Raw genomic sequence first — 16,899 nt, forward strand, 5'->3', positions numbered from 1 at the left:
GTTCAGGGTCACATGCAGCAAGTACAGTTATGTCATGGTATAGAATACACGCTCACAGTGTCGCATACAGTGGGTACAGCTGTGGTACCGTGTGGGGTACGTGCGCACTTGGTGTCACTTACAGTGGGTACAGTTTGCTGTTGCATTCAATACACACCCTCAGTTGCACACAGTGGGTACAGTTATAGTACCACACACAGTACACATGTTCATACTCTTACATACAGGGAGTACAGTCACATTATCGTATACAGCACATACGCTCACAATGTTATATGCAGGGAGTACAGCTATAGTATTGTGTACAGTTCATAGGATATTAGTTTTCATGCAGTGGGTACAGTTCCCATCGTTGCACACAGTACATACGCTCATCACGCCACACACTGTGAGTACAGTCATAGTGCCGAACGCTCATACCATTAGCACCACATTGTGCTTGTCATGGTCATACTGCACTCATGTGTGCCGCTGCATCCACACATATTCTCAGGTTGTACGGTACAATCACAAATAGTCACTCCGCACACACGTCTGTACCGGCTATTGGTCCCCGTAGCTGTCATACCACACTCTCTTTACCATAGTAACTGCTCAGTCACAGATCAAGCATCCGTATCTTGCCATACGCTCACCAGTTACTGTTACGCCTAGCGCTCCGGGTCCCCGCTCCTCCCCGGAGCGCTCACGGCGTCTCTCTCCCTGCAGCGCCCCGGTCAGTCCCGCTGACCGGGAGCGCTGCACTGTCATGGCCGTCGGGGATGCGATTCGCACAGCGGGACGCGCCCGCTCGCGAATCGCATCCCAGGTCACTTACCCGTCCCGGTCCCCTGCTGTCATGTGCTGGCGCGCGCGGCTCCGCTCTCTAGGGCGCGCGCGCGCCAGCTCTCTGAGACTTAAAGGGCCAGTGCACCAATGATTGGTGCCTGGCCCAATTAGCTTAATTGGCTTCCACCTGCTCCCTGGCTATATCTGATCTCCTCCCTTGCACTCCCTTGCCGGATCTTGTTGCCTTGTGCCAGTGAAAGCGTTTAGTGTGTCCAAAGCCTGTGTTACCTGAACTTCTGCTATCCATCCTGACTACGAACCTTGCCGCCTGCCCCCGACCTTCTGCTACGTCTGACCTTGCCTCTGCCTAGTCCTTCTGTCCCACGCCTTCTCAGCAGTCAGCGAGGTTGAGCCGTTGCTAGTGGATACGACCTGGTTGCTACTGCCACAGCAAGACCATCCCGCTTTGCGGCGGGCTCTGGTGAAAACCAGTAGCCTCTTAGAACCGGTCCACTAGCACGGTCCACGCCAATCCCTCGCTGACACAGCGGATCCACAACCCGTAAGCCGAATCGTGACAGTAGATCCGGCCATGGATCCCGCTGAGGTGCCGCTGCCAAGTCTCGCTGACCTTACCACGGTGGTCGCTCAGCAATCGCAGCAAATTGCCCAACAAGGACAGCAGCTGTCGCAGTTGACCGCCACGTTACAGCAACTTCTGCCTCTGCTACAGCAGCAACCATCTCCTCCGCCAGCTCCTGCACCTCCTCCGCAGCGAGTGGCCGCTCCTAGCCTCCGCTTGTCCCTGCCGGACAAATTTGATGGGGACTCTAAACTCTGCCGTGGATTTTTGTCTCAGTGTTCCCTGCATATGGAGATGTTGTCGGACTTGTTTCCTACAGAACGGTCTAAGGTGGCGTTCGTAGTAAGCCTTCTTTCAGGAAAGGCCTTGTCTTGGGCCACACCGCTCTGGGACCGCAATGATCCTGCCACAGCCACAGTCCAGTCCTTCTTCGCTGAAGTCCGTAGTGTCTTCGAGGAGCCAGCCCGAGCTTCTTCTGCCGAGACTGCCCTGTTGAACCTGGTCCAGGGTAATTCTTCAGTGGGCGAGTACGCCATCCAATTTCGTACTCTTGCTTCCGAGTTATCATGGAATAACGAGGCTCTCTGCGCGACCTTTAAAAAAGGCCTATCCAGTCGCATCAAGGATGTGCTGGCCGCACGAGAGATTCCTGCCAACTTCCAAGAACTCATCCATTTGGCTACCCGCATTGACATGCGTTTTTCTGAGCGACACCAAGAGCTCCGCCAGGAAAAAGACTTAGATCTCTGGGCACCTCTCCCACAGCATCCTTTGCAGTCTACGCCTGGGCCTCCCGCCGAGGAGGCCATGCAAGTGGATCGGTCTCGCCTGACCCAGGAAGAGAGGAATCGCCGTAGGGAAGAAAATCTCTGTCTGTACTGTGCCAGTACCGAGCATTTCTTGGTGGATTGCCCTATCCGTCCTCCACGTCTGGGAAACGCACGCACCCAGCTCACGTGGGTGTGGCGTCTCTTGGTTCTAAGTCTGCTTCTCCACGTCTCACGGTGCCCGTGCGGATTTCTCCTTCAGCCAACTCCTCCCTCTCAGCCGTGGCCTGCTTGGACTCTGGTGCCTCTGGGAATTTTATTTTGGAGTCGTTTGTGAATAAATTCCGCATCCCGGTGACCCGTCTCGTCAAGCCGCTCTACATTTCCGCGGTCAACAGAGTCAGATTAGATTGCTCCGTGCGTTACCGCACAGAACCCCTCCTGATGTGCATTGGACCCCACCACGAAAGGATTGAGCTCTTCGTTCTCCCCAACTGTACCTCTGAGGTCCTCCTCGGTCTGCCATGGCTCCGGCTTCATTCTCCCACCCTTGATTGGACCACCGAGGAGATCAAGAACTGGGACTCTGCCTGCCATAGGAAGTGCCTCTCCCCCCCTCCCAGTCCCGTCAGGCAAGCCTCTGTGCCTCCTCATGGCTCCCGTCCTTGTGTCACCCTGCCCCGTGCCAAGCTTCACCCTCTGCCCTCCCTCCCCATTCCTACTCCTGCTGTACTGCCTGCCGTTGAGGAAACCCTCCATTCTTTCCCGGTGTCCTCATCCCAGGGGAGGCAGTTACCGGACAAAAAAAAGGGGAGACCTAAGGGGGGGGGTACTGTTACGCCTAGCGCTCCGGGTCCCCGCTCCTCCCCGGAGCGCTCACGGCGTCTCTCTCCCTGCAGCGCCCCGGTCAGTCCCGCTGACCGGGAGCGCTGCACTGTCATGGCCGTCGGGGATGCGATTCGCACAGCGGGACGCGCCCGCTCGCGAATCGCATCCCAGGTCACTTACCCGTCCCGGTCCCCTGCTGTCATGTGCTGGCGCGCGCGGCTCCGCTCTCTAGGGCGCGCGCGCGCCAGCTCTCTGAGACTTAAAGGGCCAGTGCACCAATGATTGGTGCCTGGCCCAATTAGCTTAATTGGCTTCCACCTGCTCCCTGGCTATATCTGATCTCCTCCCTTGCACTCCCTTGCCGGATCTTGTTGCCTTGTGCCAGTGAAAGCGTTTAGTGTGTCCAAAGCCTGTGTTACCTGAACTTCTGCTATCCATCCTGACTACGAACCTTGCCGCCTGCCCCCGACCTTCTGCTACGTCTGACCTTGCCTCTGCCTAGTCCTTCTGTCCCACGCCTTCTCAGCAGTCAGCGAGGTTGAGCCGTTGCTAGTGGATACGACCTGGTTGCTACTGCCGCAGCAAGACCATCCCGCTTTGCGGCGGGCTCTGGTGAAAACCAGTAGCCTCTTAGAACCGGTCCACTAGCACGGTCCACGCCAATCCCTCGCTGACACAGCGGATCCACAACCCGTAAGCCGAATCGTGACAGTTACCTTCTAACTGGTCCTACAGCATGCACAAAAATTGTGGTCGCTGACACGTTATTCTGCACTGTTACGCCGAGCGCTCCGGGTCCCCGCTCCTCCCCGGAGCGCTCGCTTCACTCCCTCCGCTGCAGCGCTCCGGTCACGTCCTCTGACCCGGGGCGCTGCAATCCTGCTGCCAGCCGGGATGCGATTCGCGATGCGGGTAGCGCCCGCTCGCGATGCGCACCCCGGCTCCCCTACCTGACTCGCTCCCCGTCTGTTCTGTCCCGGCGCGCGCGGCCCCGCTCCCTAGGGCGCGCGCGCGCCGGGTCTCTGCGATTTAAAGGGCCACTGCGCCGCTGATTGGCGCAGTGGTTCCAATTAGGGTTTTCACCTGTGCACTTCCCTATATTACCTCACTTCCCTTGCACTCCCTTGCCGGATCTTGTTGCCTTAGTGCCAGTGAAAGCGTTCCTTGTGTGTTCCTTGCCTGTGTTTCCAGACCTTCTGCCGTTGCCCCTGACTACGATCCTTGCTGCCTGCCCCGACCTTCTGCTACGTCCGACCTTGCTTCTGCCTACTCCCTTGTACCGCGCCTATCTTCAGCAGCCAGAGAGGTGAGCCGTTGCTAGTGGATACGACCTGGTCACTACCGCCGCAGCAAGACCATCCCGCTTTGCGGCGGGCTCTGGTGAAAACCAGTAGTGGCTTAGAACCGGTCCACTAGCACGGTCCACGCCAATCCCTCTCTGGCACAGAGGGTCCACTACCTGCCAGCCGGCATCGTGACAGTAGATCCGGCCATGGATCCCGCTGAAGTTCCTCTGCCAGTTGTCGCTGACCTCACCACGGTGGTCGCCCAGCAGTCACAACAGATAGCGCAACAAGGCCAACAGCTGTCTCAACTGACCGTTATGCTACAACAGTTGCTACCACAGCTTCAGCAGTCATCTCCTCCGCCAGCTCCTGCACCTCCTCCGCAGCGAGTGGCCGCTCCTGGGATACGCTTATCCTTGCCGGATAAATTTGATGGGGACTCTAAGTTTTGCCGTGGCTTTCTTTCCCAATGTTCCCTGCATCTGGAGATGATGTCGGACCTGTTTCCCACTGAAAGGTCTAAGGTGGCTTTCGTAGTCAGTCTTCTGTCCGGAAAAGCCCTGTCATGGGCCACACCGCTCTGGGACCGCAATGACCCCGTCACTGCCTCTGTACACTCCTTCTTCTCGGAAATCCGAAGTGTCTTTGAGGAACCTGCCCGAGCCTCTTCTGCTGAGACTGCCCTGTTGAACCTGGTCCAGGGTAATTCTTCCGTTGGCGAGTATGCCGTACAATTCCGTACACTTGCTTCAGAATTGTCCTGGAATAATGAGGCCCTCTGCGCGACCTTCAAAAAAGGCCTATCCAGCAACATTAAAGATGTTCTGGCCGCACGAGAAATTCCTGCTAATCTACATGAACTTATTCACCTAGCCACTCGCATTGACATGCGTTTTTCTGAAAGGCGTCAGGAACTCCGCCAAGATATGGACTCTGTTCGCACGAGGCGTTTCGTCTCCTCGGCTCCTCTCTCCTCTGGTCCCCTGCAATCTGTTCCTGTGCCTCCCGCCGTGGAGGCTATGCAGGTCGACCGGTCTCGCCTGACACCTCAAGAGAGGACACGACGCCGTATGGAGAACCTCTGCCTGTACTGTGCTAGTACCGAACACTTCCTGAGGGATTGTCCTATCCGTCCTCCCCGCCTGGAAAGACGTACGCTGACTCCGCACAAAGGTGACACAGTCCTTGATGTCTACTCTGCTTCTCCACGTCTTACTGTGCCTGTGCGGATGTCTGCCTCTGCCTTCTCCTTCTCTACAGTGGCCTTCTTGGACTCTGGATCTGCAGGAAATTTTATTTTGGCCTCTCTTGTCAACAGGTTCAACATCCCAGTGACCAGTCTCGCCAGACCCCTCTACATCAATTGTGTAAATAATGAAAGATTGGACTGTACCATACGTTTCCGCACGGAGCCCCTTCTTATGAGCATCGGATCTCATCATGAGAGGATTGAACTTTTGGTCCTCCCCAATTGCACCTCGGAGATTCTCCTTGGACTTCCCTGGCTTCAACTTCATTCCCCAACCCTGGATTGGTCCACTGGGGAGATCAAGAGTTGGGGGTCCTCTTGTTCCAAGAACTGTCTAAAACCGGTTCCCAGTAACCCTTGCCGTAACTCTGTGGTTCCTCCAGTAACCGGTCTCCCTAAGGCCTATATGGACTTCGCGGATGTTTTCTGCAAAAAACAAGCTGAGACTCTACCTCCTCACAGGCCTTATGATTGCCCTATCGACCTCCTCCCGGGTACTACTCCACCCCGGGGCAGAATTTATCCTCTCTCTGCCCCAGAGACTCTTGCCATGTCCGAATACGTCCAGGAGAATCTAAAAAAGGGCTTTATCCGTAAATCCTCCTCTCCTGCCGGAGCCGGATTTTTCTTTGTGTCCAAAAAAGATGGCTCCCTACGTCCTTGCATTGACTACCGCGGTCTTAATAAAATCACGGTTAAGAACCGCTACCCCTTACCCCTCATCTCTGAACTCTTTGATCGCCTCCAAGGTGCCCACATCTTCACTAAATTGGACTTAAGAGGCGCCTATAACCTCATCCGCATCAGAGAGGGGGACGAGTGGAAAACGGCATTTAACACCAGAGATGGACACTTTGAGTATCTGGTCATGCCCTTTGGCCTGTGCAACGCCCCTGCCGTCTTCCAAGACTTTGTCAATGAAATTTTTCGTGATCTGTTATACTCCTGTGTTGTGGTATATCTGGACGATATCCTAATTTTTTCTGCCAATCTAGAAGAACACCGCCAGCATGTCCGTATGGTTCTTCAGAGACTTCGTGACAACCAACTCTATGCCAAAATTGAGAAATGTCTGTTTGAATGCCAATCTCTTCCTTTTCTAGGATATTTGGTCTCTGGCCAGGGACTACAGATGGATCCAGACAAACTCTCTGCCGTCTTAAATTGGCCACGCCCCTCCGGACTCCGTGCTATCCAACGCTTTTTGGGGTTCGCCAATTATTACAGGCAATTTATTCCACATTTTTCTACCATTGTGGCTCCTATCGTGGCTTTAACCAAAAAAAATGCTGATCCCAAGTCCTGGCCTCCTCAAGCAGAAGACTCCTTTAAACGACTCAAGTCTGCCTTTTCTTCGGCTCCCGTGCTCTCCAGACCTGACCCTTCCAAACCCTTCCTATTGGAGGTTGATGCCTCCTCAGTAGGAGCTGGAGCTGTTCTTCTACAAAAAAATTCTTCCGGGCATGCTGTCACTTGTGGTTTTTTCTCTAGGACCTTCTCTCCAGCGGAGAGGAACTACTCCATCGGGGATCGAGAGCTTCTAGCCATTAAATTAGCACTTGAGGAATGGAGGCATCTGCTGGAGGGATCAAGATTTCCTGTTATTATCTACACCGACCACAAGAACCTCTCCTACCTCCAGTCGGCCCAACGGCTGAATCCTCGCCAGGCCCGGTGGTCTCTGTTCTTTGCCCGATTTAATTTTGAGATTCACTTTCGTCCTGCCGATAAGAACATTAGGGCCGATGCTCTCTCTCGTTCCTCGGATGCCTCAGAAGTTGATCTCCCTCCGCAACACATCATTCCACCTGACTGCCTGATCTCCACTTCTCCTGCCTCCATCAGGCAGACTCCTCCAGGAAAGACCTTTGTTTCTCCACGCCAACGCCTCGGAATCCTCAAATGGGGTCACTCCTCCCATCTCGCAGGTCATGCGGGCATCAAGAAATCTGTGCAACTCATCTCCCGCTTCTATTGGTGGCCGACTCTGGAGACGGATGTTGGGGACTTTGTGCGAGCCTGCACTATCTGTGCCCGGGATAAGACTCCTCGCCAGAAGCCCGCTGGTTTTCTTCATCCTCTGCCTGTCCCCGAACAGCCTTGGTCTCTGATTGGTATGGATTTTATTACTGATTTACCCCCTTCCCGTGGCAACACCGTTATTTGGGTGGTCGTTGATCGATTCTCCAAAATGGCACATTTCATCCCTCTTCCTGGTCTTCCTTCTGCGCCTCAGTTGGCTAAACAATTTTTTGTACACATTTTTCGTCTTCACGGGTTGCCTACGCAGATTGTCTCGGATAGAGGGGTCCAATTCGTGTCTAAATTCTGGAGAGCTCTCTGTAAACAACTCAAGATTAAATTAAATTTTTCCTCTGCATATCATCCCCAGTCCAATGGACAAGTAGAAAGAATTAACCAGATCCTGGGTGATTATTTGCGACATTTTGTTTCCTCCCGCCAGGATGACTGGGCAGATCTCCTTCCATGGGCCGAATTCTCGTATAACTTCAGGGTCTCTGAATCTTCCTCCAAATCCCCATTTTTCGTGGTGTACGGCCGTCACCCTCTTCCCCCCCTCCCTACCCCCTTGCCCTCTGGTCTGCCCGCTGTGGATGAAATTTCTCGTGACCTTTCCATTATATGGAGAGAGACCCAAAATTCTCTCTTACAGGCTTCTTCACGCATGAAGAGGTTCGCGGATAAGAAAAGAAGAGCTCCCCCCGTTTTTTCCCCTGGAGACAAGGTATGGCTCTCCGCTAAATATGTCCGCTTCCGTGTCCCTAGCTACAAGTTGGGACCACGCTATCTTGGTCCTTTCAAAATTTTGTGTCAAATTAATCCTGTCTCTTATAAACTTCTTCTTCCTCCTTCTCTTCGTATCCCTAATGCCTTTCACGTCTCTCTTCTCAAACCACTCATCCTCAACCGTTTTTCTCCCAAATCTGTTCCTCCCACTCCTGTTTCCGGCTCCTCGGACGTCTTCTCGGTCAAGGAAATTTTGGCTGCCAAAAAGGTCAGAGGAAAAAATTTTTTTTTAGTAGACTGGGAGGGTTGTGGTCCTGAAGAGAGATCCTGGGAACCTGAGGACAACATCCTTGACAAAAGTCTGCTCCTCAGGTTCTCAGGCTCCAAGAAGAGGGGGAGACCCAAGGGGGGGGGTACTGTTACGCCGAGCGCTCCGGGTCCCCGCTCCTCCCCGGAGCGCTCGCTTCACTCCCTCCGCTGCAGCGCTCCGGTCACGTCCTCTGACCCGGGGCGCTGCGATCCTGCTGCCAGCCGGGATGCGATTCGCGATGCGGGTAGCGCCCGCTCGCGATGCGCACCCCGGCTCCCCTACCTGACTCGCTCCCCGTCTGTTCTGTCCCGGCGCGCGCGGCCCCGCTCCCTAGGGCGCGCGCGCGCCGGGTCTCTGCGATTTAAAGGGCCACTGCGCCGCTGATTGGCGCAGTGGTTCCAATTAGGGTTTTCACCTGTGCACTTCCCTATATTACCTCACTTCCCTTGCACTCCCTTGCCGGATCTTGTTGCCTTAGTGCCAGTGAAAGCGTTCCTTGTGTGTTCCTTGCCTGTGTTTCCAGACCTTCTGCCGTTGCCCCTGACTACGATCCTTGCTGCCTGCCCCGACCTTCTGCTACGTCCGACCTTGCTTCTGCCTACTCCCTTGTACCGCGCCTATCTTCAGCAGCCAGAGAGGTGAGCCGTTGCTAGTGGATACGACCTGGTCACTACCGCCGCAGCAAGACCATCCCGCTTTGCGGCGGGCTCTGGTGAAAACCAGTAGTGGCTTAGAACCGGTCCACTAGCACGGTCCACGCCAATCCCTCTCTGGCACAGAGGGTCCACTACCTGCCAGCCGGCATCGTGACATGCACATTCATACCACGACACAAGTGGTGTACACCCACTTCACCTGCCACATTCTGCAGGGAGACGCACTACTTATTTGTTGTTACTGACATGTCTTCTGAATAACAACTTAACGACACACAGGTGGTTGTTTCCCCGTCATACCTGCCACATCTGCAGGGGGCAGCACTGCGTAGTTGCTGTTACTGACACTTCTTCAGAGCACGACATCACGAAACACAGATGGTTGGCATACCCCTAATATGCCATGCCCACAGGGGGTTACACTGAGATCAGATCTCACACTTCAAAAAATAAAAAAAAGGAAGGAAAATATGTACACTCTTATGTATGTACTTCACAACACGTACCCACTGATCCATGTTACTTTCACCACTTTCACTGACGCTGCTACTGTCGCATCTTCAGAGCCTCGCACGTCCTCTCACCCACCAAGTTCCTCAGGTCTGTCTCGCTTCAGTCGGGGTCCTGGTGAAGTCTGTTGTTCCTGACTCTGCTTCAGTGCAATATGACTCTATACACATTGGCAGTGGGTCAACCGTCTGGCTGGCACGTCTTCAGTGAGGGCCCCTGCGTATGCTGTTCTGACTCTTCAGCGCAACAGCATACACTTAGTCTCATCTCACTACACCATGCATACATCATGTCAGGCCCTCAGCTGCCTTTCACTCCCGCATTACAGAAAAAAAAAAAAAAAAAAGGAAGAAAATTTTGTACACTCTTATGTATGTACTTCACAACACGTACCCACTGTTCCATGTTACTTTCACCACTCTTGTTTGTTTACCACAGTTACTCGCTTCACACACTGACGCTGCTACGGTCATGTCTTCAGAGCCTCGCGCGTCCTCTCACCCACCAAGTTCCTCAGGTCTGACTCGCTTCAGTCGGGGTCCTGGTGAAGTCTGTTGTTCCTGACTCTGCTTCAGTGCAATATGACTCGATACAAGTAGGCAGTGGGTCAACCGTCTGGCTGACACGTCTTCAGTGGGGGCCCCTGCTTATGCTGTTCTGACTCTTCTTCAGTGCAACAGCATACACTTATTCTCATCTCACTACACCATGCATACGTCATGTCAGGCACTCAGCTGCCATTCACTCCCGCATTACGAAAAAAAATAAAAAAATTTACCCAGGGGTTGCATACCATCTTCACCTGCCACGCCTGCAGGGAGATTCACGGCTTAGTCAATGTTTCCCTAACACAGGTCATAGAGTTACAATTTCACGACTCATAGGTGGTTGTTTCACGCATTAATCTGTCTTGTCCACTCATGTCAGCATCACGCTAACAGCTATCACTTCCACAGACATGAGGGTTACTCAAGACCTGTCACGCCTACAGGTACGAGGTTCGAGTCAGACTGCCATTCCAGGCACAGCGGTTATGCAAAGACCTGTCACATCCACAGGCACGAGGGTATGCAAGACCTGTCAGTCTACAGGTACGATAGTCACGGAGGGGTCGGTCATGTCTGCAAACACAGTGGCGCTGCCGATGCCCGTTTGCAGGCATGATAGTCCTTAGGCTTAATTGTTACTGAGATCTGTCGAGTCTGTAGGCATGATCAGGATGAGGAGGCCCGTCGTTCGCTGCAGGTCATTACTCCCGAGACCATATTCGTGACGGTATGTTGGCAGGTTAGGATATGGCTCACGGTACAGTCCAGTCAACTCTTCATATCATTTAACTAACAATGTTGATTTTGCCACTTATCAGCAGGGACAGGAGGACATCTTATGCCCGACAAGCTCTATCGGTTCCCCCTTTCTGCAATTACCACAGTGAGCATATCAATATGAACGAATCAGCTAGCATGTAGTCAGGTCCCGTTCCAGTGCCGGACGCAGTAGGCATCACCACCATACCTTCTCAGTATCAGGTACTGCCTCATGTGGTCGCCAGCCGGCAGGCACAACTCTCTTGGTTTCTTGAGTTTAGCAAGAACAGTTTAGGGGAAGATAGATATGACTAGTTGTGGTGTTGGTTACTATGGTCAGGAATGTTATTAATTCTACTTCTTGACTTTTTGCCCTCTATAGGCGTGCCCTCATACGAGGGTATGGGCACAACTCTACCCCTTTGTCAGTCATTCTTATTTAGATAGGTACATAGGTTTGTATGTAGGTGCAATCTCAAGTACGGAACAACTCTAACTGCTTGGTAAGTCAATGTATGGTTTGCGTAGTTGTGTATTCAGCGCTTGCTACCACAAGCTCGGATGTAAGCCCTGAGCACAAGTAGGAAGCCTTAAGGCTGTATTTGTGCGAGGGGGCGTGAATTCCCACGCCCCCCGCACCTGCAGATGGGGCCATGCAGGGGGCACCTCTATAAAACGCCCCCTCAACATACAGGCGGGGCGTACGTGGTTTCCAGGTGCCCTCCCAACCCTACCTTATTCTTATCAATTCACCATAGGGTATGCCCTCTATAGGCGTGCCCTCATACGCGGGTATGGGCACAACTCAACCGCTTCGTCAGTCATTCTTATTTATATAGGTACATAGGTTTGTATGTAGGTGCAATCTCAAGTACGGAACAACTCTAACCGCTTGGTAAGTCAATGTATGGTTTGCGTAGTTGTGTATTCAGCGCTTGCTACCACAAGCTCGGATGTAAGCCCTGAGCACAAGTGATATCTATGTACGTACAAGTTTCATCAAAACAACTTTTTTTTTTTTTTTTTTGCGCTAATGCCATATGCTAATTCGATGTATCCAGTCACGGAGGGGGCGATGCGGTCACTCCCAATCGCTTTGGCTGCTCCCTCCCAGCCAGGATTGATTGATACTTTTAAGTGCCGATCTTTGGATGACATTCTGTGCCCTCAAGACTGGCCAGGAGGAAGGAGGGTGCAGCCATCATGACCAGAAGCAGCCATGTCTCCTCCAGAAGCTGGTTCACCAGACAGGTTTTTCACTACCTACGCAAGAAAAAGAAAAAAAAAGAAAGAAATGCACTGTGCTATTATAAACAGACAAAAGCCATGGTAATTGTCCTCTGCTGTTTGTCGGTGTTCAAAATAAATAGAAATAATACTGCAGTTACAAATAAAAAGCAGTACGTTATGTCTGCCATTACCATCAACCTTCCATAAGACAACAATTTTGCTTGTTATTTACCATATACATCTGGGAATGAAGACTTCTTTGGAGGCAACAGAAGCATAGATCAGTGTTTTCCAAACTGTGTGACTCCAGCTGTTGCATAACTACAACTCTCAGCATGCCCGGACAGCCAAAGGCTGTCCGGTCATGCTGGGAGTTGTAGTTTTGCAACAGCTGGAGACACACTGTATGGAGAACACTTGCATAGATCTACAGTAAGCTCCTGGCTTCCCATGCAAAGTTCACTGTCGGCCTCTGGCTAATCTCACCCCACTATATCCTAAAAATGTTCCTCTCCCAGGCACTGAGATACCCGAGATGCTGGACAGCTCCTTTCCAGTGTCTCTAAAATCTGACAGCTTCATGTTTCAGAACTGTTTACATCAAGATTTCTTATAGATCTATACTGGATAAAACAAAGTTATCAAAAAAAAAAAAAGAAAAACAATCATTATTTACCTCATGGACGTTCATATAATTTATCATGTTCTCTTCTTTTCTACTGGGTAGTACGGCACATTGACACACATCTGAAAAAATATATATGCTGCCAAATCTAATCTGAAATTTAAGGCATACCAAAATATACATTTTAGGATAGGGTCACACGTGCCGTATTTTGCAGTGTATTTGCTGCTGCATATTTCCCTACACATTGAAGTGAATAGGTAGGGAAATACACAGCAGCAAATAAGCAGCAAAATACAGCAAATTTGACCCTACCCTCCCTAGGGGGAGATTTCTCAAAACCTGTGCCCAGTTGCCCATAGCAACCAATCAGAACGCTTCTTTCATTTTGCAGAAGCCTTGTTAAAAATGAAAGAAGCGATCTGGTTGCTACGGGCAACTTTTCCTCTGCACAAGTTTGGATAAATCTCCCCCATAGTGTTTATACATATAGGGTAGGGTCATAGGGGGGCACATCTGCATCGTGTTTCACACCGCAGAATCGTCGACGGCAGTCACAAGAGCAATCTCCCTGCTGCGGCTGGGTAGCTCTGTGTGTCCACTCATTTTTCTATTTGAATTTAACATGAAAAAAAAAGAAATATAAATATATATGCTATAAAATGCATTCAAAAAGTATACAGACCGTATGACTATATACACATTTTATGTTTTAAAATATCAAGTTTTCTCTCATCAATCTGCACTCAGTTCCTGAGAATGTGAAAACGTAATTTTTTAAATGTTTGCAAATTTATTAAAAAGGGAAAACTTTATTTCCTTTGTAGGTTTTGAGGCACTTACACTAGCTTCCAGCATTTTATCAGTGATGTTTTCAGTGACTTACTTGGTCAATTCAAATTCTTTGGATACTTTACCTCCTAAGAAAGTCGGAGCAAGACCACCTGTAAAATCTGATAACTTCTGATAAATTTTGATGGGTAATAGTGATGCATGCAGTGCTATGTTTCTAATCAAATAAAGGGCATATGATTACAGATAGTAGATTTGGGATTGACCGCCCCGGTGACATTGGGCTTCAGAAGTCACCTGTGAACTCTTCTAACTTTCCCTACTACTTTGATGATTTTAGATCCTGAAATTGCAAGGAGTTCTTGTGGTTGGGCAGAATTTAGGCTATGTTGACATGGCAGAATGTGTACCCGAAAAATTAATGGACAGACATTCTGCAGACGTCAGACGCCCACAGGATATGTCGGTATGAGGTGCTGCCTTGCGTCCTATGCAATTCTACGTTCATTCCTCCCCTCAGCTGGCCGGAAATTGCCGAAAATACAGGGAGGGGAAGGCAGAGCTGGACAGGACACAACTCTGCACCCCCCTCAGCTTCCTCTTCGAACCTCCCTCAGCAGGAGGGACATAGATATTCACACAGCCCTGCTCCTGTCATGACAGGAAGGACGTAGATGTGCACAGCCCTGCTCCTGTCATGACAGGAAGGACGTAGATGTGCACAGCCCCGCTGCTGTCATGACAGGAAGGACGTAGATGTGCACAGCCCCGCTGCTGTCATGACAGGAAGGATGTAGATGTGCACAGCCACGCTGCTGTCATGACAGGAAGGACGTAGATGTGCACAGCCCCGCTGCTGTCATGACAGGAAGGATGTAGATGTGCACAGCCCCGCTCCTGTCATGACAGGAAGGACAATGATGTGCACAGCCCCGCTCCTGTTATGCGTAGATGTGCACAGCCACGCTCCTGTCATGACAGGAAGGACGTAGATGTGCACAGCCCCGCTGCTGTCATGACAGGAAGGACGTAGATGTGCACAGCCCCGCTGCTGTCATGACAGGAAGGATGTAGATGTGCACAACCACGCTGCTGTCATGACAGGAAGGACGTAGATGTGCACAGCCCCGCTGCTGTCATGACAGGAAGGATGTAGATGTGCACAGCCCCGCTCCTGTCATGACAGGAAGGACAATGATGTGCACAGCCCCGCTCCTGTTATGCGTAGATGTGCACAGCCACGCTCCTGTCATGACAGGAAGGACGTAGATGTGCACAGCCCCGCTGCTGTCATGACAGGAAGGACGTAGATGTGCACAGCCCAGCTCCTGTCATGACAAGAAGGACGTAGATGTGCACAACCCGCTCCTGTCATGACAGGAAGGACGCAGATGTGCACAGCCCTTCTCCTGTCATGACAGGAAGGACGTAGATGTGCACAGCCCCGTTGCTGTGCACATCTACGTCCCCATGACAGGCACGGACTGTGCACATCTATGTCCCTCCTGCCGAGGGAGGTTCAAGGAGGGAGCTGTGTATGGGAGTTACAGAGTTTTGTCCTGTCCAGCTCTGCCTTCCCCTCACTGTATGTTTGGCAATCTCCGGACAGCTGAGCGGAGGAGCGAACGCAGAATTGCATAGGAAGCAGTTCTGCACCTCAGACCCCCCGGAAATGCGCTGTTTCTATAGGTGGCAATATATTTCCGCAGAAACAGTGACCACAAAATCAGGAAATTTTTGCCCACGTGAACATTAGTGTTGGACGCGAACATTCGCATTTCGAATTTTTATCGTGAATATCGCAAATTCGTCAATATATTCGCTATATATTCGAAATTACGAATATTAGTTGTTTTGTTTTTTTCCACAAAACACATCACAGTGATCATCATCCCTCCCTTCTTCCAGCTTGTGGTCTAAAGAATGCTCCAATACTAGTTACTGTGTGAAACCGTGGAGCACGAATATTTCGCAAATGCGCAAATTCACATATTCCTTCTTTTAGCTTGTGGGCCAATGAGGATAATGCAAATACACTTGTCAGTGGTTATCAACAACATCCCTAGCAACCAATAGTAATGTTGCCGACCCCCTCACTGTTTACTTCCTCGAATTTGCCAATATGCAACAAATACACAACGAATATATAACGAATATGCAAATTTCGCGAATATAGGACGAATATTTGTCCATATATCCACGAAATAGCGCTAATTCGAATATGGCTAATGCCGCTCATCACTAGTGAACATATGTGATCTAAGAGAAAACAGGTCCTTGTTGCCCATAGCAACCAATCACAGCACAGCTGTGATTGGTTGCTATGGGCAACAAGGACCGGTTTTCTTTTAGTTTATGTTCCGTTTGGTTACTATCTGAAGGATTGGTCCATAGGCAAAAACAAAATAAAAAAAACGAGTACTACTAATTAGTATTTTTTTTTATTACACCATCTTGTATAACACAATATAAGGTATATAACGCAAAACTCTTATCGCCGTATTATAAATTAACAAATTGCAGCAGGGACCGTCCACTGCGCATGCGCAGCCCAACCTCGCTCGCCCACAGTACGCCATAGGTTCTCGTCGTCGCCTTGTTCCTGCGCATGCGCGTTTCCATTGCGCACTCCTCCACTGCCCACAGTAGCAGACACGCCCTTTTTTTTTTTTTTCCTCCCTTTCCTTTTTCCCGCCGGTGGACGAGCCACGGGAGCGCGCGCGCGGGGTCACCTGATCGCCTTTCCCGCCATTGGGAGCGCGGCTGGACCGGAGACTGAGGGAAGCCAAGCGCGTTCGCGACGTCATCAGTGACCCCTCCCCCCCCCCAAGCCTGAACACATACAATAATACCGGCAGTGCCCGGACGACCCCCTCAGCATCCCCGGCACACAGCGCCATCACCTGGAGGCCTGCGGGGGAGGCCGCGGTTCGTCTTTGTAGTCCGGGGCCTGTGAGGGGCGTGAGGCCTCGGGCCGCTTCCTGTCATCTGCAGCGCTGCACGGGATCTGTGAGAAGGAGGAGGGGCAGGATTACCGCTCCGGAGGCCGCGGCCTAGCTGTGTTCTGTGGATGTGACGAGCTGCTCTCCTCCGGAGGGGGGAACCCCGGAGCCCCGCCGCCATGAGGACCCCGGCCCTGCTCTAGAGTCCCCGGCCTCCAGAGACAATGACCTGGGGGTGACGAGCTGACATGTGAGCTGCGGGACCCCCTGGTTGTGCTGGGATCCCCCCATAGACAAC

At 51.6% G+C, this 16,899-nt stretch overlaps 1 protein-coding gene across 1 annotated transcript in view; it reads right to left on the reverse strand.

Annotated features, from left to right (window-relative positions):
* Positions 1-16,701, reverse strand: part of PCCB (propionyl-CoA carboxylase subunit beta) — a 117,910-nt gene extending 101,209 nt beyond the window's left edge. The window contains exons 1-2 of the mRNA XM_056564377.1: positions 16,563-16,701; positions 12,919-12,989 (exon numbers count right to left, since the gene is read on the reverse strand). The gene's annotated coding sequence lies outside the window, so the exon portion shown is untranslated. The remainder of the gene's footprint in view (positions 1-12,918; positions 12,990-16,562) is intronic.
* Between the last annotated feature and the right edge of the window lie 198 nt (positions 16,702-16,899).

Source organism: Hyla sarda, chromosome 3 (genome assembly GCF_029499605.1).
Source record: "Hyla sarda isolate aHylSar1 chromosome 3, aHylSar1.hap1, whole genome shotgun sequence".
Classification (NCBI taxonomy): Eukaryota; Metazoa; Chordata; class Amphibia; order Anura; family Hylidae; genus Hyla; species Hyla sarda.